We start from the raw sequence: 25,454 nt of genomic DNA, 5'->3' as shown, positions 1-25,454 counted from the left end.
TGCACCATAAAGTCTTGTAAAGCTCGTCTTCTCAGCTTTCAGTCGCTGTTTAAAATTCATCTCTTGCTCAAATGCTTGAAGAGTTACAGTAGCGTGATGCACACATGGTAAAATTGGAGGTGGAGTTTTGCTTCTCAGTTCAGACAGGATTAGCTTGTGTATGCTTCATGCTAGCGTAAAGCACCGCATATCCCCGTAAAGCTCTGCTTCTCTTCTTTTCAAAACCGTTCGCATTTTTATTCTAGCATAAACGATGACGGAGTTAGGATCATTTAACAGTGCTTGTAAATTGGGCCCGCCGGCAAGCCCGTGGTAATTAAAGGTAATTAACCTAAGATCCTGGCGTTTCTGGCACCGTATGTTTATATTTAAAAATCAATTCAGGATTTAATGAATCAATACCTTTTTTTTAAAAGATAAAAACGATTTTAATCGGAAATTCGATTATTGAAACCCACCCCTACTTGGCACCACCGCTATGCAGCTGACGCCAAAGGTAGATACGCTTCATCATATTTTATAGTCTTTGGCTTGGAAGGAAGTTGGTTTGGAAGCATATTTGGCGATGCTTCATCTTCTGCTTTTCATTTGTGTGGGAACCCCTTAAAAAAACCTGTCCATTATGCTAGCAGTGTCTTTTTTTTTAAAATTTATACCGTACCTCCCTACAATGGCTTTGCATTTTGGGAACCCCCCCCCCCCCCCCCCAATTTGGGAGCCACTGTGTTAAGCAATTATTTTGGAAAGTAACAACCACAGTAATATAGTAGTGATTAAAATATGTTCAGAAAATTGCAGATTGAGAATTCACCTCATAAGTCATGGCATTCTATTCTGCTGATATTAGCTCCCTGAATGAATTAAAATTATTGGTACTGATATCAGCAATACTGGCCCTGTATTGACTGGGTATTGGATATATACCAAAATTTGTAGCATGGCACAGGACTACTGTTAATCCACATCACTAGCAGACACCATGTGCGTTAGCAAATAAAACGGTCGGGTGGAGACCCAAACTGCAAACAACTGTAGCCTCCACAGTGCACCACCAGATGGTGAAAAAGAGCAAGATCCGGACATACAGCTCAATGAAGCATTAAATGCAAAAGACCATTACAAATTTAATTAGGTTGTGTGTCATGTTTTTAAAAAGTAACTAAGTAATAAAGTACTACTTTTGAAAATGGGTAATCAGTAAAGTAACAGGATTACTTTCTTAAAGAAGTAATCAATAATTATTAACTAATTACTATTTTCAAGTAACTTGACTAACACTGTCCATATTGAAATCTTATAAAGTTTGTATCTGTCTTGTGTGAAACTTGTATGAAAAGCATCTTATCTCATCTTATTTGAACATTACTGAAGTAATTTATTATTTAATAGTTTAACATAAAAACACTATTTATAAATAAATATTTCAAAAACAAATGATGAATCCATTAACAAATATTTCAAATGAACAATTCATTTCACAAAAAAGAATGAATTTATTTAAAAAAAAAAAATACAATTTAAAAAGGGAAAAAAGTAAATGTATTAAAAAATCAAATGTTTATTTGCGACTGAAAATAGCGATTCTGATTTGAAAACCAATTTCCTCACTGGATTTCCTTTCCTGTTAGCTCATGGATTAGGTATTATATTAGCAAATGTATTAGCTTTGGGTTAACTACTGGATTAGCTAACAGATTAACTTTTGGATTTTGGTTCTCGTTTCCAAAATCCAGAAGCAATGCAAATTATGCGATGTAATGAGCACTCTGATTTGTAAGACTGAAGCAAGCTGTTTGAATGGATTTTGCTACACTGCTGTTTGTGCCAATAGCTTTGCACTGCTATGAAGTGTACACGTGCTTGTACAAAAGGCCATACAGCCTCGGGATTTACACTCTGCCCAACACAGATGTATGAAGAATGAAGGGACTCTGCAATGAAATGGAAGGCTGAACATCAGAGTGTGCACCTGTGGACAGCCTGGAGACCAGTTGGAGTAACATGCTAACCTAGCTAACGCTTGCATGACCCCATGTACCCCCATTCTTTTAAGATCACATTAGCTTATGTTAATATTACTTTCCAACAGTACAAGCTAGCTACCATTTTGTGTAAACTAATGTGCTCTTCACAAATAAATCTTCAAGTAGCTCAGACCAAGAACCAGCACTGAGCCCTGTTATATTTATGCACAGAATACAGCCTTTTAACTCATGATTAAAATGATGTCTGTCCTGCTGGCTTGCCAGCCTCCGGCTCATCCCGAGTTGCGCACCGTCCACCCTTACAATAATCACACGGTTGCTGTAACAGTACATTCAACGGCTGCAGCTCTTCCGAAGCCAGCCGTACACATCACCACCGACAACAACGACAGCACAAGCAGAGCACAGATTTTAAACCAGCGAGGCAGCTGCATTGCAGACCATGCCCCGCCACAATAATAAAGTATTTTTTAATTTAATTATAAACTTTGTCCTAATTATGTCCTGGGTTTTTACTACTTAAGAATAAAAAAGGAATCATCACAAAAAACACTTCAGGTCATGAAAATTAATTGAGATTTAGCAATTCAGTGATGCATCCACCTTTATTGAAAAAGTATCGGTATTGGTATCGGCGGTACTGGCCCGTATTTACTTGGTATCGGATCAATATCAAAATATGCAGTATCACACACAACTAATGGATGAGGGATGAAATGATTCTCCCACTGAAAAGCATTGTGTCTAGTTGAATTCAATCAACCTTTTTAAAGTTAAGAGAACTGTTAGATGCTGAAATGCTCACTAAAGCTGAGGGAAAGTGAAGGTCCTTGCAACATAGATGAAACTGACCCCCTCCATAAGTGTTAGTTCCCTAACCAATTACAGATCATCCTCCCAACACCCAAACTCATTGTGTGAATGCATTCCTATTTCTCTTTATTCTTTATTGTGTGAATGCCGTGAGTAGTTTTTCACTACTTTTCAGCACAAATTCCAGCTTCTTCAGCTGTTTTCAGCACAAACTTCAGCTTCTTTACCTCTTTTCAGCAGAAAATCTGCCAATTCACCTTTTTTCAGCACAAAGTTCTGCTTTTTCACCTCTTTTTAGCACAATTTTCAGCTTTTTCACCTCTTTTTAGCACAATTTTCAGCCTCTTCTGCTCTTTTCAGCACAATTTTTTAGCTTTTTCACCACCTGAAAGCTGAAAAAGTGGAACAGAAGATATTCGAATGCATCCCTCCAAAGCTGCTGATGAATTCAACAAAAAACAAAGTTTGTTAAACAATTGCCGGTGAATCACCACTGATTTATCAGTGACATCCATTTACTAAAAAATTACTGATAAGTTTATAATTTCAACAGTGTACTTTATAAAATGGAACTTATTTGCCATATGTGGTGAGATGCTTGCATGATTTTCAACAGGTGTTGAGAAAAATTAATTGAAGTGCCTGAATAATGCTATGCTTTTTATTAATAAGTGTTATAAAGTTATATAGTATAGTATTAAGTGAACACAGCCCTGAAAAATAAAGGCATTAGACTACGTGTCCTTGGGAAGTAGAAAGCTGTAGATTCTCGCTCATGCTTGCCTGGGAAAAAGTAGATAACAGTGGATCATCTCTACTGGAAAGTTACTGATCTAATCATTTCACATCATTTATTGTATATAGCACAACATTCAGGGCCTCTATAATGACAGAGCATACAGAGAAAAGTGGTGAACGGAATCAATTTCAACGTTTTTCATTCTTTTTGATTATCTGTATCTTTACCACACATTTGACCAGGTACAGATGCTGTAGATGCTTAAATTATACTCATTGAAATATAGTGGACATTCAATGCTCATATTAAGCATACTGTGTTAGATGCAGGGATTTGATTAATTTATAAAACATCTAGCTTTCGTGTATTCATTTTCAAAATGCATTAATAAAGACAGGCATAAAAAACTGCACATGGTTCTTGATCATCATAATTTTTGTCCAGCTGAAAATGAATGTGTACATTCGTGTATTAAAATAGATTAATTGAAATGAGTAGTGTCATCTCCCGTCTTGTTAGAAGGCAATAATATACTGAATGAGAGAACTGACAGCTATTATTTTAATCACTCTGTCTCGGTTCTTTTAACTCTGAGTATCATAAAGTAATGGGGTAACATACATCTGGACTGATGTGTTTACAGACATCATTTTAATGATGAGTTTAAAGGCTGTAGGCTGCAGCCATTGTTCTAGTATTGTGTATAGATGTAAATCTGCATCTCCATACAGATCCTCAGCAGAAGGAATCATGAAATCCTCTAAAACATTCTGGTAGACTGTTGCGGTGACCTTGGATTTAAGAAAACCGAGTTTATCAACACCTGCACCAGACACTGCACCCCAAATCATGACTGACTGTCGATATTTCACACTGGACCTCGAGCAGCTTGGGTTCTGTTCCTCACCCATCTTCCTCAAAACCCTTGGACCTTGATTCCTGAATGAAAGGCACACTTTACTTTTATCGGAAAACAGGACGTTTGACCACTGGCCAACAGTCCAGTCCATCTTCTCCTTGGTTCAGTTGAGTTGCTTCCGACATTGGCTCATTCCAATCTGCCAGATTCTTGAATCTTCTGTCTGACAATCCGCTGAAGGCCACGGTCATCTGTAGTTTGTAGGTTGCCTGTGTTAAAAAACTCATGTTCTTTGTAAATTTCACTAAAATTTCACTAAAATCTGTTAAGGTTTCAGGAGCACAGGGATCTGGCTTAAATATTTGTTTTAAAATGTTAGGATCATTACATAATAATTGTAAAACTTTTAGAAGTGGAATATACTTAAAAGTCTCCTGTTTCCCAGTAAAAAGGATCTATCCCCAGGATGCATTCAACAGGTTCAATCAAGTTTAATTTCTCAACACGGTATCTGTCTAGTTGATATGTATTCCTGACTGCACTGAAGCAATGTTCTACCAAACTACTGCCATCAATATAATGAAGACTTGATATATCAAAATTAAGAGTCTGCAAACATTGAGTAAATATCTCCCTATAGTTTTCAATAAAATACTTGAAAAGTGACTCTACTTCATTAAGAACAAATGTTTGAACTTTTCTATTTACAATGCTTTTCTCTTGAAGATTCAAAGAAAACAATGCCAATTGGTTTCTCACAGTCTCTGTAAAGTTCTCTATAAGTTCACTCAGGGCTAGTTCAGATGATCCGGGAGATTCAACAGTTTCCTGGATGACAGGGTCACAGTGTCACAGTCTGGGGCAGACTCTAATATATTATTGTTTCTTCCTTATGTGATTTTTCAAAGATTTCACAGACAAGAATTTTCTGGGACAGTCTTTTAGTCCGCAGGCACTGAAGAATCCCTATTTACTTTCATAATATATCTGTTGATATTTCAGCTATTTTTCATTTGTTGGTTTTCTTGTGCGGCACCATGGAAAATGATATGGCACATCCACAGAAATGCTCACCTACAAAGACCTGTTGAAAATCTGCCAATTCATTTTCCTCAAGCCAAAGAGATACTTCTCCAACAGTCCACTGCTGAGCCATGATCTGTTAAAACAAAACAAAACCCACATTACACTGATTTATTCTGTGACATCAGAAACCTTTTTTTTTTCATTCATTCATTTTCCAAGCTGCTTTATCCCCGTAACGGTCACAGGGGTCCTGGAGCGTATCCCAGCTGTCTTTGAGACAGTGAGAGGTGGGGAACCCTGGACAGGTCGCCAGTACATCATACAGATATGTATGTCTTTGGATTGTGGGAGAAAACCACAGTACCCAGAGGAAACCCACGCAGACACATGGAGAACATGCAAACTCCACACAGAAAGGCACCCGGTTGACCCCCGGAATCAAACCTGAGTCCTTCTAGCTAAGCGACAGTGCTAACCACTATACCACCGTTTTTTCTAACTGATAAGCTTTCTTCAGATGAATATTGATTATTTAATGCTTTGCATTATCTGGTCTGACCTCTTTTTGGCTTATTGTATGATGGTGGATAAATGAAATGTACATAGTGTCACGGTTTGCGGGACAAGATGTGTGTAAATTATTGAAGGACCCAAGATGCAGCACAACTGAGGTGAGGAAGCTTTATTGAAGAAGCGTGTTCAAGTAACAAAGGCGAGGGTGGCGAAAAACAGAACTGAGTAAACCTAAACTGGGAAAACTAAGAATAGAAAACAAACCAGAAACCTAGAGACACAAATGGAGATGCAGGGAGACGTAGACAGACGCAGCAAAACCACTCTGGACGAAGGAGGGGAAAAACGCAAACAGTAGTGATGTGCGATACCACTGATTTCCTTTCCGATCCAATACCAAGTAATATTCAGGGTGGTATCGACGATACTGATCCGATACCGATACTTTGTACAAAAACTTATTTTATTTATTGTATCTCACATTATAGCGTCATAATGATTATAGGACATCAGATTACTTGTTCTTATCACTTAATAATGCAGGGTTCATCATATATAAATAAAAAAAACTGAAGCTGAGCGCTATTTGAACACCTTGCCTGCCTGCAGCACTAAAGGACTCCGTGAGAGACGTCTGTCTCACCCTAGCATCACCTGTCCCTGTCCTCCTCTTCATCTCAACATACACTCCTCATATTCTGTGATATGATTTACTCTGAGGTGTTTGACAAGGTTAGTGATGTTGCCACAACCATACATGCAAACCCTCCTGATTTTTCCGGGAGAATCCCGGAGCCACCATTCTCCCGAATTTCCACCCGGACAACAAAATTGAAAAACCATATCGCAGAATTCATAGCATGGCCCAGCCAATTCCAGTTTACAACAATGACGGCAGCTACTTAGTTAATACTCTTATTTCTCTTTCTGGTTCGCAAAAAAACCTTTAACATATTTTCAGGTGAGGATGTAGCTGTGTAAACTTCAAATATCTGAGCCGACCGACACATCGTCTTCAAACCCCCACTGTCTTTCACTACTCAGGTTAAACATGATATATAAGTCACATTGATAACTTAAAATGTTATTGTTTGGCTTTTTCAGTGTTTTATTTGTTTGTGAGTAAATCGGTTTGGCTGAGATTAAAGTAATTAGATTAGATTAAATTAAATGTAACTTTAATAATCCCCCGGGTGGGTTCCTCCAGGGTTTTCACACAGCTGAATAAACGTCAAACAGAAAACTAATTAAAGAAAGTGTGAGACGGTCGAGAGTTTACGCCAGCGCCCTGTTATATTTTAGATAGCAAGGAGCAGACGGCAAGTTTCACTCCACCTAGGGAGCTCGTGACGTACTACCCGGCTTTCTTTAGACCGCGAAGGCCGGGTCCTCAATGTGTTGAAAGAGGCTTGGGAGGCTCCAAATCCCAGAAAACAATGCAATGTTCTTTAATACGTGCTGAAAATGAGAGATAAGCCTGAGGAGCTCCAAGAGCTGGCCAATACTCATCTGGTTGGTGTCCAACAACGTCAGAAGCAGAGTTATGACAAGGCAGGTCGTAGGAGGATTTTTCATGAGGGACAAAAGGTTTTGCTGCTTCTTCCATCATCCCAGAACAGTCTCCTTGCCAAGTGACAGGGACCATATGCGATCAGTAGGAAAGTGGGTCCAGTTACCTATGAACTGTACATGCCTGAGCATCGCAAGAAGTATCAAATATTTCATGTAAATTTGTTGAAAGAATGGTTTGATCAGCCAGCATCTTCGCTAGAGTTTTGGGCCCATGCCACGGTCGAAGAGGAGGAACCACGGGAGCTGTTCTTTCCTTCTACAGCAGGTCAACAGCCAGTTCCTGATGTGAGCCATCTTACTTCCAAACAACAGAAAGAGTTGAAAGCAATTATGCCTGCTGATCTTTTTAGCACCAAACCAGGTTGCACCAATCTCATCCAACATGAAATACGACTCCACTGTCCCAATCAAAAACCTATTAGGGACATGACCTCACGGGTTCCTGCAAAGCTGATGCCAGCATTAAAACAAGAGGTGGAAGACATGCTTGACATGGGAGTCATTGAGCCATCTAGAGGTGAATGGCGTAGTCCATTCACCTCTACAGAGATTGTCAAAGGATTGGTGCCCATCTCTGTACAGGACCAAATACGAGGCCTTAGACATGGCTAAATTGGTCATTAGAAATCACACTACATTTTATTTAGGTAGTTTAACACTTACTGTGACCAGGCTGTCAACAACCTGAGGTTACTGTGCTTCAGGTAAAGATCCACCAGCAATATTTCCACAGTGCTGGTTGTTTTTGTAGTACTAGTTGGTAAAAACCGAAACACCAAATTTTTTATCCTAAACAAACAAATGCCATACATTATTCATTCTTTTCCCACTACAATATCTAAAGTTGAGTTAGATAATTATTACACCAATCTGTACAAAGGACTCCAAAACATGAAGTCTCCATGGCAGAGGCAGGGCTTCTGCCATGGAGAAGGCAAATACTCAAGTTTCTTTATATTTTATTATGTTACAGATTAAGTAATTTGTTCATACTTTGTTTGAGGGGATGTGCACAATAATTGAAAAAAACTTTTTTAATTTCTTCGTGCATTCCCTCACATCACAAATATCTTTTTGTTTCAGGGAAGATAAAGAAAAAAATGACCACAAAGAGTGGGAATCCAGCAGTGAAAAAAATCCCACAATTTTGTTTGTTTCTATTATCCTTGGCCTTACATACACACCAGAACATGACTACAAGGTAATTGACTAGGCATGAGCGTCAGTAATTTGGGTTGTGATGGTGTTGTGATCACTACAAAGAGTCACTGCATGAAAATGAAAGCAGTAATTTTTTTTGTCCTAGAAATGTGCAGGCAAGTTATAATTTTATGTGTTGACATCAATTGAATGTCTGCTGAGTTCAGTGTCTACCTTAGCTTTTGTGTAAAGGAGTAAACATAAGCTTCCATAGTAATTTTATACATACCACACAAGCATGGATCACCAAGTCCTTGTGCATATACTGAACGAAGACTGCAAGACTGACGGAGAGATTCCGCAGGTCTTTCCTTCCTACTGCTGTTAGACTCCACAACAAAGACTTTACAGATGACCAGTGTTGGGTAAGTTACTTTAAAATAGTAACTTAGTTACATCACTAGTTACTTCTTTCAAAAGTAACTCAGTTACTTCAAGTTACTCGTTACTTTCAAAGTAACTAGTTACTAGGGAAAGTAACTTTGGTTTTACTCAGAATTCTCTTGTTAATGTGTTTCTTCCACAACTTTGCCAGTCTTCTAGCTTGCTTACTTGCCACAAGTGCACTGTGCCACCTACCAATAGAAAGGAAAAGATAATGTGCATATTTCCACGAGAGAAATCCCACGCCTGGACCGTCATTGACTGCTGCCATGATTCTAGCCTACGTCACAGTGTCATGTGCACTTTTTACATCCAACACAAAAACTGCAGTTGTGGTGTTTTCGATTGTACTCAGAACTCAGAAATTCTGCCTTCTGAATAGGAAGATGTAGGTAACACCAGACTGCAGATGAGCTGCATACAGGGCTGGACTGGGACAAAAATTGGCCCGGGCATTTTGACTAGAGACTGGCCGCCATTATAGGAAAAATCATGAAGCCTTTGAATGAAAATAAACACTGTTGTGACAGTGATGTTCACTGTTCTGATGGTATATATGCATCACTCTATCAATCGTTTGTTGTAAGATTCAGATAATTATTTTTTAAAAGGTAGACATTTTAAATGAGAATAAGAAAGAAAAGTATTTATTTGTGCCCCCCTTTCCCTGTTAATGCCCTACATGCCCCCCTGGCAACACTTTGCTAGATCCGCACCTGCACAGTAACCAGCTGTCAGCTACCTAAAAAAGGATCCTGGTGTTATTTGTCTCTCAGAAACAGTTCAAAACTTCAACTCACTCATGTCACCTAAAAGGTAAACCTGTTTCTCCATCACCTGTTCAGCTCTGATGATCCAGTAAGGACATCTCCTGGTTTCATCTTCATGTTTCCCTCTCACCAGATAACCAAACCATATCATGACCAGCAGCTTTTTTGCAGCTGTGGCTCCAGCAAACATCAGCTGATACTAGAAATTAATATTAAATAAATTCTAACAACAGCTGATCAAGCTTAAAAGTGCTGCTGTTGTTTAGCGCGACATCCGCTGGTTTCCTCTTTCGGCGCAAAGTGAGCGATAAACAAACGAGAGAAAAGCCAATCAGCTGATCATTGATCAGTTTTCATGATTGAAGTAGAAACGGGAGAGGGAGGGGGGGAGAATGAGAGAAGAAGAGGCAGCTGTGCAGCAAAGACACAGAATAACTCCAGCTTTGTGCCTTTTTCATTGTAGCTGAATTACAGGACAAACTGTTCCTTTTCACCTCAATAAGAAACGCATAATATTTTCTCTGAATACCAGACGGGACGGTTGGCAACTCTAATAACTTATGAACAAAATAAAGTTCAACATCATTAACTTCATAGCACCACCCAGCTGTATAGAAACTCCGTCATGCTAGCTAGCATGCAGTACGGAAAAAGTCAGAATAACGAAAATAAACTCCACCTAAACTTGGTTTATATCTGACCCAGAGAGACTGCAGGTCATAACTTCTTACCTGAAGTTCAGTTCACACTTGGACCGGCGGCCGCCTAGGGTCTCTTTTCCTTCTGCGTCCCTTATCCTTCATCCACCTGCTGGCTTCCACCACTTGCTAATGTTACTGAATCTGTGGAAGCTCCGCGATAGCCACCACACGAAGTAACGAGTAACGAGCCTATCTAAATCTCAGTAACGACTAACGCGTTCCTGATTTTGGCATAATAACTAGTTACCGTGCTCTTTACCACAATAATAACGTAGTTACTGTAACGCGTTACTTAATAACGTGTTAGTCCCAACACTGCAGATGACCAAACACACACATCCACAAATGTGCAATAACACTAAGTGCAATTCTCTTTTTCCTGATAATGTAGTATTTTATTCTATTGCATATAGCATCTTATTCTTAATATCTTACTCTATGCCAGTATTTGTATTAATTTTTGCTACTATAACTTTGCACTGTCCATTTTCTGCTGTGACACAACAAATTCCCCACGTGTGGGAATAATAAAGGTTATCATATCTTATCTTATCTTAAGAAAATTGTACAGGATAGCATAGTGACTTACTGAATAACTTCAATTTTACACTTTCATAGGACTACACAACTACTTTTTTAATATAACTTTTTTCTTTCTTATTTTTTTTTAGTTTTTTCAAAACTATTTCTGAAACATACAAAGCTTCAGTAATGCCCTTGCCAAAACACCAACCTCAGCATAATACAAATTTGTAGACTAAGCTTAAGCTTGAACTGTGTCGGGAAACCAGCTAATGTGAATAAATTCCAGTTCCCAGAAACTTGCTGCTGACTAACAAAACCATCTGGTCAAAGTACAGTTTGCTAAAAGACATTTAACCAGATATTAGTGGAAGTCTGCATATACTTTTGACACTGTATGTACACTTTTATTGTATACTTTTAATTTTCTTTGCAGATTACATAAAATCAGGATATGAACAAAACTAAGCTGCAATGATAGCAAACCTGTGACTTGTAATACATTTTAAATAACCTTCAAGCTAGGGGTTGGCAACCCTAGGCACGCGTGTCACAGTTGGCACGTGAAGGGTTAACTGATGGCACGACTATAGCTGGACTGGCCATCGGGCATACCCGGCATTTGCTCGATGGCCCAATGATTTTTTTTTTTTTTTTTTGCAACGGTATAAATAATGAAAGGTGGTGGATTGGCCAGATGCTGGTTGGTGTGTAAAAATAACTTAGTTGTTTGGTGGTGGCTATGGCGTAGCTTCCACAGATTCAGTGACATTAGCAAGTGATGGGGGCCAGCAGGTGAATGAGGGAGAGGGGAGGCAGGAGGAGGAGAGACCCAAGGCAGTCGCCGGTCCGAGTGTCAGGTGAACTGAACTTCAGGTAAGAAGTTATAACCTGCAGTGTATCTGGGTCATATATAAACCAAGTTTAGGTGTAGTTTATTTTCGTTGTGCTGACTTTTTACAGTCAGTTACAATAACTAGCTAGCTAGCATGACGGAGTTTCTATACAGCTGGGTGGGTGCTATGATGTTACTGATAGTGAACTTTATTTTATTCATAAGGTTAGTTAGTAGAGTTGCCAACCGTCCGCGCTAAACAACAGCAGCACGTTTAAGCTTGATCAGCTGTTGTTAGCATGTATTTAATATTACTTTCTAGTGTCAGCTGATGTTTGCTGGAGCCACAGCTGTAAAAGCTGCTGGTCATGATGTCTGTTTGGTTATCTGGTGTGAGGGAAACATGAAGATTAAACCAGGAGATGTCCTTACTGAACAGGTGATGGAGAAACAGGTTTACCTGTACCTTAGGTGACATTAGGGTTGCCAACCGTCCCTTAAAAAACGGAATCGTCCCGTATTTAGAAACAAAAGCACACGTCCCGTATTGAGCTAATAAGGGAAGCACTTTGTCCCGTAATACAGTGAGAATCAAAAGTAGTCTATAAATGTTTATGGAATTAACGCTTTGTTTGAAAACATAATTCCCAGCCCCTCTCCTGCTTTGTGACCAATGAGCTGACAGCACACTTATGACAATTCGAGTATGACAGTTCAGATTACCGCTCATCTCATTGGTCGAGGAAAGGTCGCTTACGGAGAAAATACCGGAAGACAACAGATGACCACAACAAGAAGCATGGCCAACAGGGGAACAAACGCCGACACTGCGGTGCAAGTCTCGGACGACAGTACACCTAATGCTGGGCAAACACTGTGCGATTTTTTCAGTCACGTTATTCAGCTCCTGCTCAAACTGCACGATGGACTCGCAGGGGTTAGAAGTTGGTAGGTCACGATGCAGGTCTCACACTATACCGCCCGATGCTCTGATGCGACCTGAGTGCTCACACTGTGCCTCCATAAAATGAAGGTTATAACAGAAATTCTGTCGCTCTCCCTCTCTCTCTCTCTGTCTTTCACTCACACAGACATGCCACCACCATCAACTTTGCTAAATTGCTAAAACACTGATCAGGCAGCTGTGACTGAGCAGCAATGTAAATCCAACTATTTTCACGGTTGTTGTGGTCGTGATAATTTTGTGATGCCACATCGAAAAGGCTCGGATGAGCTTTCCAAAGTTCTACAAGTTGTGCCTCCATCGCTTGTGTCCGGATCACACGCTGCACTGCCGTGCTGTGCCGTCTTTTTCACCGACGTTTACATGTTTGCGCGTGAGCAGTGTGAGCGGCTGTGGTGACACCCTCACGAGCGATTGATGATCGGGAGCTGGTCGTGAGGTGTTAATCACTTCTCGTTACCCCACGTATACTACATGATGCACGATGAAGGCCAAAATCGGGCCGATCACCAAATCGGTCACACGACTCAAAAATCGGCTCAAAATGGGCCAAAAATCGCACAGTGTAAGCCCAGCATTAGACCAGCAATGTTTGTTCGCTCAGAGAAAGAAAAAAAGGCTGCAAAAGTACTGGGAGGAATGGGAAAAGGAAAACACCTGGCTGGGAAAATGCACGATAACACCTATAAAGCGCACTGCACTGTGTGCCGGCGCACTTTTTCCATAAGCATGCTTCTAGTGGTGGGCACATGAAGAACATGAGGGGCGTGAAAGCTCGGGGAACCCTTAACCAATTTTTTGTCCACCAGGCCACGGCAGAAGCAGATATGGTATGTAAACACTGGTTTGTTTTTTTTAAACCCTCTGGTTAAGGTTAATATGGGCATGTGCAGTGGATATCAGCGCCATGTGGCCAGAAGTGTGATAATATAATTTATTTTGTGTAATAAACAACTGCAAGGATAGATGATTACAACAAATAGATCACTAATACATAAAAGTAATACATAGATTAATAATGATGATGAGTTATGATGTGGGCGATCGTGGCTCAAGAGTTGGGAGTTCATCTTGTAATCGGAAGGTTGCCGGTTCAAGCCCCGGCTTGGACAGTCTTGGTCATTGTGTCCTTGGGCAAGACACTTCACCCGTTGCCGCCTACTGGTGGTGGTCAGAGGGCCCGGTGGCGCCAGTGTCCGGCAGCCTCGCCTCTGTCAGTGCGCCCCAGGGTGGCTGTGGCTACAATGTAGCTTGCCATCACCAGTGTGTGAATGTGTGAGTGAATGGGTGGATGACTGGATATGTAAAGCGCTTTGGGGTCCTTAGGGACTAGTAAAGCGCTATATAAATACAGGCCATTTACCATTTATGATGCGTAATCATGGGAACAAGTGGGTTTACAAACGGGAGCAGCTGATTAGCATTAGAAAAGCTGAAATAATACTTCAACTGAAGCCAATTGTACTAAATGCACTATATGTGCACAGTTACAAGAATATTCTTTGTTCTATTGTTTTCTATTAATTTATATAATTTTAAGTTAGGCAGGACAGAGTTCTTTTAAAGAAAGATTTACTTATATTCTCAAAAGTTAAGCATGACAGGCTTCTGTTTAAGAAAGAGACCTGTTTTACTGTGTTAATGTTGTTATTTGTGAGCTAAAAATAAATGGCTAAATGATCATTTGTTTCCCATATGGTCATATCACAAAGAATATGCATCTGCTTAAATCAAATTCAAGTCAAATGGTTAAAAAATAATTTCACACACAAAAAAAAGAGCTACCACACTGGGAAGGGTGAACTGGGTTGCCCGGCCCTGGCCACGAGGTGTCCCTTATTTATTTTTCAGGGAGTTGGCAACCCTAGGTGACATGAATGAGTTGAAGGGAAGTTATGAACTGTTTCTGAGAGACAAATAACACCAGGATCCAGTTAACACCAGTTACCAGCTGACAGCTGGGAACTGTGCAGGGGCAGGTCTAGCAAAGTTTTGCCAAGGGGCCATGAAGGACATTAACAGGGAAAGGGGGGCACAAAGAAATACTTCTCTTTCTTATTCTCATTTAAAATGTCTGGCTGTTATTAAATAATTATCTGAAGCTTACAACCAAAGTTTTTATCTGACGTAAAATGTATAGAAATCATACATATACCAACAAGATCATCACTGTCACAACAGCATTTTCATTCAAAGGCTTTATGGCTGTAATACCTGGTGCTCAGCGCAGCATCAGCACCATGGAAATACACGGATACATCCGTAGGCTCGAGATAGAATGCACAATGCGTTTTTGGGACTTTCAGGTGTATGGACCAATGTTTTATTTTCTGATCAAACCAGAAATCTTTAATGAGCAGTTAGATTTGTCTCGTATTAACTGGCTGAGTTAATGCCAGTTAATGCAACATCGAAGCAGCTGGAATCCACAGCTGTGCGTGAGCTTGCATTTTCACCTGCTGTACATCACTACCTGACAAGTTTAACTGTCTTCAGAACATTGCAGAGGCCTTATTGACAGTATTTGGCTCTACATATCTGTGTGAGCTGATTTTCTCTCACGTGAAGAGTGTCCTCAGGTAGCCGTCTGAATGCTGGACACTCGGAGACCTGTGTCTCTGAGTGGGAGACTCTACTCGCTCTGCGGTAGAGTATCACTTCCTGTTCCTGCTCAAACACAGTGGTGTTTCTGAGTAGCTTATTTGCTTAGCAATTTAATTAACAACTTTTAAATACATTCTTCTTTCATAGTATAATCTTCACGTGCTTCATCCGAAGCACACTTTCTGTGTACTCACTACCTAATTTATAGCCAAAGTATTCACTCACTGTCTCTGTACTATTTCGCTAGCTTAGCTTAGGTCGTAGCCGACTCGTTAGCACCATGGCTACTTCACCTGTCCCTCCTGCACTTTCTTGCTCATTGTGTCAGATGTTTAGTTACTCCTCGGCCTCCTTTAGCAGTAATGATATCTGTAACAAATGTAGCATATTTGTAGCGCTGGAGGCCAGGATTACTGAATTGGAGACTCGGCTTCGCACCCTTCATTCACCCATAGCTAGCCAGGCCCCTGTAGCTGGTGCAGCCGAAGATAGCGTAGGCCCCGCTAGCTGTTCCCCGGCAGACCCCAAGCAGCTGGGGAAAGAGGGCGGCTGGGTCACGGTGAGGAGGAAGCATAGTCCTAAACAGAAGCCCCAGGTACACCACCAACCCGTTCATGTGTCTAACCGTTTTTCCCCACTCGGCGACACACCCGCCGGGGGTCAAACTCTGGTAATTGGTGATTCTGTTCTCAGACATGTGAAGCTAGAGACACCGGCAACCACAGTCAATTGTCTTCCAGGGGCCAGAGCAGGCGACACTGAAGGAAATTTAAAACTGCTGGCTAAGGGTAAACGTAAATTCAGTAAGATCATAATTCACGTCGGCAGTAATGGCACCCGGTTACGCCAATCGGAGGGCACTAAAATCAATATTGAATCGGTGTGCAACTTTGCCAAAACAATGTCGGACCCCAATCAGACCAGGAGTGACATGTTTAGCCACATGTTCTCCTTAAATTGCTGGCTGTCTGAGTGGTGTCCCAGAAACGATGTGGGCTTCATAGATAATTGGCAAACCTTCTGGAGGAAACCTGGTCTTGTTAGGAGAGACGGCATCCATCCCACTTTGGATGGAGCAGCTCTCATTTCTAGAAATATGGACAAATTTATTAAACCCCCCAAAATATGACTATCCAGAGTTGGGACCAGGAAGCAGAGTTGCAGTCTTACACGCCTCTCTGCAGCTTCTCTCCTCCTGCTACCCCCCCAAAAACCCATCTCCATAGAGACTGTGTCAGCTCCCAAACAGACAAAAAACAAACTAAAAACCATCAACAAACAACTTAAACATAAACAATTACAAAGAAAGAACAATACAGTATCCACATCTGAACCAAAGAGTAGAACAGTGAAATGTGGATTATTAAATATTAGGTCTCTCTCCTCCAAGTCTCTGTTAGTACATGACTTAATAATTGATCAACAAATCGATTTACTCTGCCTTACAGAAACCTGGTTGCAGCAGGATGATTATGTTAGTTTAAATGAATCAACACCCCCGAGTCATTCTAACTACCAGAAATCTCGAAGCACAGGCCGGGGGGGGCGGGGGGGGGGGGGGCGGTGTGGCAGCAATTTTTCACACCAGCCTATTAATTAATGAAAGACCAAGACAGACTTTTAATTCATTTGAAAGCCTGATGCTTAGCCTTGTCCACCCCAGCTGTAAAACTCAGAAACCAGTCTTACTTGTTATCATCTATCATCCACCTGGGCCTTACACAGAGTTTCTGTCTGATTTCTCAGACTTTTTATCTGATTTAGTTCTGAGCTCAGATAAAATAATTATTGTGGGTGATTTTAACATCCATGTAGATGCTAAAAATGACAGCCTCAACATGGCATTTAATCTGTTATTAGACTCAATTGGCTTCTCTCAAAATGTAAAAGAACCCACCCACCACTTTAATCACACTCTATATCTTGTTTTAACATATGGCATAGAAACTGAACATTTAACAGTGTTTCCTGAAAACCCTCTCCTGTCTGATCATTTCCTGATAACATTTACATTTACAATAATTGATTACACAGCGGTGGAGAGTAGACTTTATCACAGTAGATGTCTTTCTGAAAGCGCTGTAACTAAGTTTAAGAATATAATCCATCCACTGTTATCATCTTCAATGCCCTGTACCAACATAGAGCAGAGCAGCTATCTGAACGCTACCCCAACAGAAGTCGATTATCTTGTTAATAATTTCACCTCCTCACTACGTACGACCCTGGATACTGTAGCTCCTGTGAAAACTAAGGTCTCTAATCAGAAGTACCTGACTCCGTGGTATAATTCTCAAACACGTACCCTAAAGCAGATGACTCGTAATCTGGAGAGGAAATGGCGTGTCACAAATTTAGAGGATCATCATTTAGCCTGGAGAAATAGTTTGCTGCTTTATAAGAAAGCCCTCCTCAAAGCCAGAACATCTTACTATTCATCACTGATTGAAGTAAATAAGAACAACCCCAGGTTTCTCTTCAGCACTGTAGCCAGGGTGACAAAAAGTCAGAGCTCTTTTGAGCCAACCATCCCTTTAACGTTAACTAGTAATGACTTCATGAACTTCTTCACAAATAAAATTTTTATCATTAGAGAAAAAATTACCAGTAATCATCCCACAGATGTAATATTATCTACAGCTACTCTTAGTACCATTGATGTTAAGTTAGACTCTCCAATTGATCTTTCTGAGTTAACTTCAATAATTACTTCCTCCAAACCATCAACGTGTCTTTTAGACCCCATTCCTACAAAACTGCTCAAAGAAGTCCTGCCATTAATTAATTCTTCGATCTTAAATATGATCAACCTATCTCTAATGATCGGCTATGTACCACAGGCCTTCAAGCTGGCTGTAGTTAAACCTTTACTCAAAAAGCCATCTCTAGACCCAGCAGTCTTAGCTAATTATAGGGCAATCTCCAACCTTCCTTTCATATCAAACATCCTTGAAAGAGTAGTTGTTAAACAGCTAACAGATCATCTGCAGAGGAATGGTTTATTTGAAGAGTTTCAGTCAGGTTTCAGAGTTCATCACAGCACAGAAACAGCTTTAGTGAAGGTTACAAATGATCTTCTTATGGCCTCTGACAGTGGACTCATCTCTGTGCTTGTCCTGCTAGACCTTAGTGCAGCGTTCGATACTGTCGACCATAATATCCTATTAGAGCGATTAGAACATGCTGCAGGTATTACAGGTACTGCACTGCAGTGGTTTGTATCATATCTATCTAATAGACTCCAGTTTGTGCATGTAAATGGAGAGTCCTCTTCACACACTGAGGTTAATTATGGAGTTCCACAGGGTTCAGTGCTAGGACCAATTCTGTTTACATTATACATGCTTCCCTTAGGCAGTATCATTAGAAGACATAGCATACATTTTCACTGCTATGCTGATGACACCCAGCTCTATTCTGTCCATGAAGCCAGATGACACACACCAATTAGTTAAACTGCAGGAATGTCTTAAAGACATAAAGACATGGATGGCTGCTAACTTTCTGCTTCTTAATTCAGATAAAACTGAGGTTATTGTACTCGGCCCTGAAAAGCTTAGAAATATGGTATCTAACCAGATTCTTACTCTGGATGGCATTACCTTGGCCTCCAGTAACACTGTGAGGAACCTTGGAGTCATTTTTGACCAGGACATGTCCTTCAACGCACATATTAAACAAATATGTAAGACTGCGTTCTTCCATTTGCGCAACATCTCTAAAATTAGAAATATCCTGTCTCAGAGTGACGCTGAAAAACTAGTTCATGCATTTATTACTTCCAGGCTGGACTACTGTAATTCATTATTATCAGGATGTCCAAAAAACTCACTGAAAAGCCTTCAGCTAATCCAAAATGCTGCAGCAAGAGTACTGACAGGGACTAGAAAGAGAGAGCATATTTCTCCTGTTTTGGCTTCCCTTCATTGGCTTCCTGTTAAATCCAGAATTGAATTCAAAATCCTGCTCCTCACATACAAGGTCTTAAATAATCAGGCCCCATCTTATCTCAATGACCTTGTAGTACCATATCACCCTATTAGAGCACTTCGCTCTTGCTCTGCAGGCCTACTTGTTGTTCCTAGAGTATTTAAAAGTAGAATGGGAGGGAGAGCCTTCAGTTTTCAGGCCCCTCTTCTGTGGAACCAGCTTCCAGTTTGGATTCGGGAGACAGACACTATCTCTACTTTTAAGATTAGGCTTAAAACTTTCCTTTTTGCTAAAGCATATAGTTAGGGCTGGACCAGGTGACCCTGAATCCTCCCTTAGTTATGCTGCAATAGACGTAGGCTGCCGGGGGATTCCCATGATGCATTGAGTTTTTCCTTTCCAGTCACCTTTCTCACTCACTAAGTATTAACAGACCTCTCTGCATTGAATCATATCTGTTATTAACCTCTGTCTCTCTTCCACAGCATGTCTTTTATCCTGTCTTCCTTCTCTCACCCCAACCGGTCGCAGCAGATGGCCGCCCCTCCCTGAGCCTGGTTCTGCCGGAGGTTTCTTCCTGTTAAAAGGGAGTTTTTCCTTCCCACTGTTGCCAAAGTGCTTGCTCATAGGGGGTCATATGATTGTTGGGTTTTTCTCTGTACCTATGAAGCGCCTTGAGGAGACTTATGTTGTGATTTGGCGCTATATAAATAAAATTGAATTGAATTGAATTGAATTGAATTGAATTGAAATGGCACTCATCATCAGAAAGGTTGCCTATCCCTGCTTTAAGAAGTTGCACAATGAGTGCTGTCTACTGGCAGATGACAGGATCATTGACAACTGTGAATCAGAAGAAGAATGCATATTTCAGTGTGCCGCACACTGACCTTCAGTATTTTTTTAACCAAATTGCAGTATAGCTAGACGCAGTGCTTTGACGTGCTACTTTGCTTCTTTATGTCTTTCTTGTTGCTTATTGCTGTGATCATAACAACTCTCCTTTTTAAGGGTACTTAAGGCCAGAGAAAGGTTAAACTCAAAGTAAACTTTATTGTCATCTCTGCTAGTGCCAGAGAGCTTTGCATGTAGTGAGGTGTGTGTGTGTGTGTGTGTGTGTGTGTGTGTGTGTGTGTGTGTGTGTGTGTGTGTGTGTGTGTGTGTGTGTGTGTGTGTGTGTGTGTGTGTGTGTGTGGAGCTCTGTGCTCTATGGAGAGGAGTGTTTTAGTGACTAACCCTTTTTTGACTTACTTTTCAGTTTATTGACTAATGCCTGGGTTTGTTGTTTTCCTTCTCTAAAAGGTGGCAGTGGTTTGTCTGTCTCTTTTAGTTTAGTTAGTAATAGAAACATTAATAAAACCCTTTAATTAAACCATTTTGCCTCCCTATCTACTTTTTCAACCTGGACATCTTTTGTTACTTTCCCCTCATCCCCTGGACCTTTTTGAGCAGGCGTTGGCAACCTGCGTGCGGCTCTTTCAACCTTATACTGAAAGAGTATAAGGTTGAAAGAGCTTATACTTGGGAAAGTATATTACAAGTATTTAATTAAAGTGTATTGATTTGTTTTTGTTCTTTCATGAAAATTGTAGTTTTAAATTGGGAGATTACTGTGATCTAGAAATATTAAAATAAAATTATATTTTATAATTTTTGTAGCTCAAAATAAGTGTCACACTTTACATCAGAAGGCCACTGTTGTTCAGAATCACAATTGGAGGGGTATTGAGAACCCAAGACCGGACAAACTCGTATTTGAAACATGGAATGCCATCCCCGACACATAAACAGGAAGAAATATGCATTTGGAGTCATGTCGATCTTCTGATCCAAGTATGTATGCGAGCAGCTATTCTCCACCATGAACTATGTTAAAAACAAACATCGCTCACGCCTCTCAGATGACGGCTTACAGTCCTGTGGAAAGATGAAAGTGACTTCGTACAGCCCTGATTTGCAGACACTGTGTGCAGAGGTTCAGGAGCAGACGTAACATTAACCAGGTAGAATATATATTTATGCCGATATTCTGCAAATATTTATTCTTCATTGTTTAGTGGCATAGTGCCTTTTTCCAGTTCATTTTTAAAATTCAGGTCATTGCTCCCCTACATACTGCAAAAGCCCAAAGGCGATATAAGGATGATGGCTCACAACAGCTTTTGTTTGCTACATGAATCATTTAAGTATAGCTTTTTAATTGTTTTTCTTTTTTGTTATTATTTATTAAAAGTACAAAATGTTCAAAATGTGTTTATTTCATAAATAAAATTCAATTTTCTCTGTAGCATTTCATGGATTTCATAAGCAACACACTATAGTTGTTTAAACAAAGTGTAAAGGTAAAAAAAACAAAACAATATATAGTGTTGTCTTCATTTTAGATGTCAAAAAGTGTTTGCTACTCCCAGTGGGGTTTTTTGGGCTTTTTTTGCGGAAACCGGGTCCAAATGGCTCTTTGGGTGTTAAAGGTTGGTGACCCCTGTTTTAGGAGATAGTAACAATCATGTTGGCCCAGGCATCTGCACTCAGGATGGGCACTGCAAACAAATACAGTTGAAATATAAGGACCCTGACAACACTGAAAAACTGAGCTACACTGTAATGATTCCAATTACTTTTATATTATTGCTTTTTAACAATTGTGGTAATGAAACATTCTCAACTGAAAACAAAACTGAAACCTTAAAATATGCATAAAGAACTGCCAAGCAAAGAACGAAGTTTGGAGTGCCATTTTGTTAAGCTCTTCCAGTTTGGATAATAATTATTTTGCCATTGCACTTGACACACAGAAGTCTTTCACATCTGTTTTGTGCTACACCTTTTCAGAACGTCTCAGCCTGCACTGGCATTCTTCATACGATGGAGTCATTGTAGCAGGGTGTGATCTAAACAGCAGGTTCAAAATCGGCAGAGGAGGTAATAGTGAAGGGAGCCAACACCCACCGGATAGCCAAGCACTGTTTTACGGGTACTGCTGACGTTCCTGGGCCTGGAGCAAATTCTCCCATCATAACCTCCCCAATATTAGTAGCTTTGCTCTCAGGTCTTTTGAATTTCATTTGTACTTATGGGCTTGGACCTTCCTCCTAGTTTTTTTTTATTTTTTTTTTAAATTAAGTCTAACACCCCCTGCGTCTTCCTGCCAAACAACAACTCAAAGGGGGGGGGGGGGGGGGGAATCCAGTGGAGGCCTGGGGCACCTCCCACACTGCTAACAACAGATGGTCTAGAGGATGAATTGTGTTCATCCTCACGAATTAACTTAGAAATCATGGGCTTTGATTAAAGTCTTATTCAGCCCACTCTATTAGGGAGTAATTCTCTGATAGCCCAAGCAGAGGACCACCAGAAACAGCCAGATCCTTCCCTAGAGGTGTCCACTTCTGGGAATTACCCCCTGTCTCCTTTATTTCTCTCTACCATTTTTTTCCAAACTGCTCATCAGCTCCCTCAGACATTTGCTGTTACATGTAGTGAGTTACTTTCCATGTAATAAGATGCTTGACCAATTCATCACAAAATGGAAACGGAGCAGTCTGTCTCCATTCATACGCATACAGCACCAGATCTGCGTCATGTCATATTTAAACATTTGCATCACAACATTCTTTGATCCCACACAAAAAGCAGCCTTCATTTATTCTCCTTTCATGCTCTCTTCTCCCTCTTCTTATATGCTGCTCTACCTTTCCCACATCCTGTAGTAGTTCGTTTTTGTAAATTCTCTACTGTGATGTGGGCAGTTTTGATTCAGTTTTTTTGTTTTCTCACTTTACAATTTAAACTCAATGGGTGGAAAATCTCAAACTCAGACAATCTTTCCAAGTCCAATTGTACACAGTGTTTGTGTGCATATGTTTATAATCAGGTCCCAGTGCTTTCATGCTTTCATATTAATGTCGATGCAGTTCCTCTGGAAGTGTCGGCTGGGGGAGGTTGGGTGTTTTTTTTCAGGGTCACAGTAGGGTGTGGGTGAAGATGTGTAATATTTATCCTAATCTGTCCTCGGATGTAGGCTTGATCATTTTGATGGCTCTGCGCTCCTCTCTGTGCTCGTGGAGGAGGTTCATCCAGGTGCAGGCTTACCTGTTTCTGACACACTGAGACATTTGGTAAATGGTAAATGGACTGGTTCTTATATAGCGCTTTTCTACTCTTCTGAGCACTCAAAGCACTCTATACAACTTGAGCATTCACCCATTCACACCCATTCGCACAATCACGTTTTCCTAGGTGCTTTCTAACTGACATTCACACACATTCATACTCCGATGGATGCATCGGAGAGCAATTTGGGGTTACTTTATGTGTAAGTTCAATAAGGAAGAATTATGGTCTCACATCTGTCTGCTTCCAGGTGCTGCCGGCTAAATCTAAGCTTTATCACTCATGCTTTTCCATGATGTTAAAGACTGCAGCAGACTGCATCAGTGTGCTCTAAAATCATTGGCCTGCCTGTCAGAACTCTGGCACAGGTTTTCAGTTTACAGGCCCTTAGAAAGGCAGCCAAAAACATCAAAGACCCCTCTCACATTTCAATGGCTCCCCTCTGGCCTCCGCCTCTGCTGTATTTCCTGCAGGACTGAGAGAAGGAAAGCCACCTTTTCCCGAAAGCCTTTTTAACTCCAGCCAATAAGACCATCTCACACACCCATAAACGTAAACACTCTTTTTATACTGCCAACACTTTACTCACTTACAGTTATTTATTAACCTTTCACTCAATTTAATTTTAAAACTGTGTAATTTTAAAACTGTGTATATACTGTATATTCTGTGTATTTATTATTTCACTCTTATTGCCTGTTTATACCCTGTCCTTATCTTCAACGTCATGCTGCTCTCTTGTATCTTAATTGCCCCTTGGGGATAAATAAAGTCTTTCTGATTCTGATTCTGATATAATTTAAATCACTCAGTGACCAGACGTGCAGAAAAATACAAGAACTTGTCTTTTGAATAGCCGCTCAAGGAATTGGATGCTTTGCTAGCTAAACTGCAAAACCAACAAGAATTTTTTTTTACAAAACTACACACATCCAGGTTTGCAGCTAGCAAGTTATGTCATATCCCACAAAATCTTAAAAGAGGAATTGAACCATCTTCTGATGGAAAGTTTATTAAAGAGTGCTACGTGGATTCTGAAGTGTTAATTTGTACAGATAAATCAGTGCACTTGTTGAAGCCCAAAACAGACTTTAGTTTTTGCACTGAATGAGGAAAAATAAACTTCAAGACTTCTTTATCACTTCTTTTATTAAATTGATTAAATACTTACATTTTCAAAACAACTATTCATTTCTTAAGTTGTGTGTTAACTAAAAAGAAATACTGATATAATTATTGTTTTCCCGTTCATATCCTGTATTTTCGACTATATCCTTAGTGTTTTGATTACCAATACCTATGGAGTTAAATCGGGGCCATAATGTTTGTGTAGTTAAAAGAAAATTTTGAAATCGAAAATATGTAAACTGAAAGCAAAAGTCACATTTTTAGAGTGAACTTTGAAAAAGAAAGAGTTGGATTTAAAATAAAATCAAACGTTTTGAATATTTGTATTATTTCTCTGAGTAAACTTTGTTTAAAAATTTTCAGTAATCTTCTTTTCATTATTATTATTTTTAAAAAATCTATTCAGTCTCAGATTAAATTTTTTCAGATTCAGATCTTTTAAATTAATGTACAAAAAAAAATTCTTCAGGTTCGGATTTTTCTCTCAGCTTCAATTTTTTTTTTTTCACTTTCAGATCTCTATTTTTCAGTTACAGACTTTTGGCCCTGTTTTGGCCTGGTGGGCGTGGCTACACAGAGAGGGGCGGGGAATCATGAGTGACAGCAGAACGCTGCAGGCTCAAGATGGTCCATTTTTCATGTTGCCTTCAGGAAACCTGGGAATGAACATAATTTATCAAACACCTCCTGCACTGTATTATTTGATAATGTTTAGAAAACATGTCATGTGTAACTGCTAAAACTCAGTTACTAAAGCTCTTTCAAGCAGTAATGTGTACAAATTACGCCGTAACTG

Source organism: Astatotilapia calliptera, chromosome 14 (assembly GCF_964374335.1).
Source record: "Astatotilapia calliptera chromosome 14, fAstCal68.1, whole genome shotgun sequence".
Taxonomy (NCBI): Eukaryota; Metazoa; Chordata; class Actinopteri; order Cichliformes; family Cichlidae; genus Astatotilapia; species Astatotilapia calliptera.
Note: the sequence above shows the minus strand (reverse complement) of the source record.